The sequence below is a fragment of the Penaeus japonicus genome, unplaced genomic scaffold (assembly GCF_977035675.1).
Source record: "Penaeus japonicus unplaced genomic scaffold, GWHDUDI00000001_assembly GWHDUDI00000014, whole genome shotgun sequence".
NCBI classification, from domain to species: Eukaryota; Metazoa; Arthropoda; class Malacostraca; order Decapoda; family Penaeidae; genus Penaeus; species Penaeus japonicus.
Genome location: NW_028234416.1, coordinates 24215543 through 24218042, shown reverse-complemented (window position 1 = coordinate 24218042; position 2500 = coordinate 24215543). Strand labels below are relative to the sequence as shown.

At 36.3% G+C, this 2500-nt stretch overlaps 1 protein-coding gene across 1 annotated transcript in view; it reads left to right on the top strand.

Moving 5' to 3' along the window:
* Cdc37 (cell division cycle protein 37) overlaps positions 1–2500 on the top strand; it is a 14414-nt gene that overhangs the window by 2211 nt on the left and 9703 nt on the right. The gene's annotated exons all lie outside the window — the stretch shown is intronic.

Genomic DNA, 2500 nt, shown 5'->3' with positions numbered 1-2500 from the left:
TTTATTTCAGAGCGAGGCAGCTTGAAGCAACATAATTTGATTCTTCCCACTCTCTTTGTTACTCATTATAAAACTAGAGCCCTTTTTGTATTTTATTTTTTGTGTTTTATTGTGTTTGGAGACTTATATGTGCCATATGACAGGCTCTATCAATGCTGCAGTTGACTAAAATTGTAGTGCATGATCTGTATCAGCTCATTATTTTCTTTATACTCAGTGTGATAGAGTTATTGCTGTTTTATGGGAGGACAAAAAACAACTTTATTTGTTCATATTTTTGTGCTGTCATGAACGAATACGAAACATATAACCACCAACAATGAAGATAACATGAAGAGGTAGGGAAGAGGAAGTAAATCTGTGCTTGTGACTGTGAGTGCCACAGAAAAAGGCATCCATATTGGCACAGGAGCGCATTTTAGACACTGGATATGGTTTGAGTCACCTTCCTCCTCTTGTTCTGCCTGCACATTCTTCATCAGCGGTACTTATTGATCAAGAGGTCGTCAACTTGTTGTGTACCATCGCTCTATAAAGATAGTACTTGCTAGAGACTGTGGATAGGTGCCATTCAAGTCTCTCTCTCCTGCTGGTTCTAGAAGAAAGTGGTGGCATCTAGGTTTTGGATATTAGGTTTGCTTAATATTACAGTAATTATGATAATTATGTTTGCAATTGCCATCATCACTCACTCCTTACTCATAGCACAATAAAATAGCACAGTGATATAAAATCACCAAATGTCACACACGTCATAACGCCCGTCGTCAGGGCAAAGCTTCTGCATCATGTATGTTATGACACCCATCTGCAATGGGTTAATATGTAGAAGGGTGTTCCTAAATTAACTAACATTTAGCACCATCTAAAAGATAAGAATAGGAAAAATCCTAATCTTGTTCTTGTAGATATATCTTAACCCATTGCAGATGGGGATAGATTTGCTTGCCCAGTCTCCAGGACATGGTTTTATTTCAGAGCAAGGCAGCTTCATGCAACGTGCCTTGACTTTTCCCACTCTTTTTTAGTCACTCTTTGTAAAGCTAGAGCCTTTCTTGTGTTTTACTGTATTTAGAGATGTATTTGTCATATCACAGGCTCTATCAATACTGTAGTTTACTAAATTGTAGTTTAGGTTTCATATCAGCTCATTATTTTGTTTATACTCAATGTGATAGAATTATTGCTGTTTTATGAGAGGACAAAAGGCAACTTCATTTTTTCATTTTTATGTACTGTCATGAATGAATATGAAACATAAAACCATCCACAATGACACTAAAATGAAGAGATAAGGAAGAGGAAGGAAACTTGTGCTTATGACTGTGAGTGCCACAGTAAATGGCATGCCTACTGGCACATGGGTACATTGTAGGTATTAGGCATGGTTTGAGTCACCCTCCTCTTCCCATTCTGCCTGCACATCCTTCATATACAGTACTATAGAGGGAGAGGTAAGCAATTTGCTGTGTGCCATTGCTCTATAAAGATAGTGCTTGCTAGAGACTGTGGATGGGTGCCATTCAAGGCTCTCTCTCCTGCTGGTGCTAGAAGAAGGTGGTTCTATCAAGGTTTTGGATGTTTATTGATGCCCATTTTGCTTAATATTATGGCAATTATAGTAATTATGACTGCAGATGCCATCATCACTCACTCATACTCATAGCACAATGTCATGTATGTCTTGATGCCCGTTGTCAGGCCAAAGCTCCTGCATCATGTATGTCATGACACCCGTATGCAGAGGGTTAAAGTGATAGTTTAATCTAGTTTTGTTAAAGTCTCCATTATGAATAATAATTTTTTTTACACAACCTTAATCCAGTAACCCCCTTGGATCTGGCACCTACATTAACATCATGGTGGTTAAGCCAGAGTTACCCTGTGATTTGAAGCTGTCTATATCCCTTCTAACCTAATAGTCTAGGGTTCATTAGCAAGGTTGATGTAAATGATTACTTTGATATATTTTTAGGCATTGTCTAACCTTATTTATATGCATATTTCATGGAAATTTAGATTATTACTTCTGGGAATTTTGGATTCAGCTGGAAAAATATTGAAGCTGTTTTTAGAGAGGGTCAATGAAGATAGTGGAGTTACCATAAATCACCATTAAATGCCATAGCAAAACCCATTATTGCTTAATAGATTATTCATGGTTATTTCTATCAACATTAACAACACAGAAAAAACAATAGAATAACCAAGTAGCATTGTAAAGTAATTTGAATATTGTTAATGCTAAACTTTCTACTTCGTCTCAATTATCCCAATATTATTCAGGCATGATTGTGACTATAATATATCTATCTATCTCTCTCTCTCTCTCTCTCTCTCTCTCTCTCTCTCTCTCTCTCTCTCTCTCTCTCTCTATCTCTAAATCTCTCTCTCTCTCTCTCTCTCTTTATCTCTCCTCTCTCTAATATCTAATCTCTCTCTCATCTCTATATATATATATATATATATATATATATATATATATATATATCTATTTTTT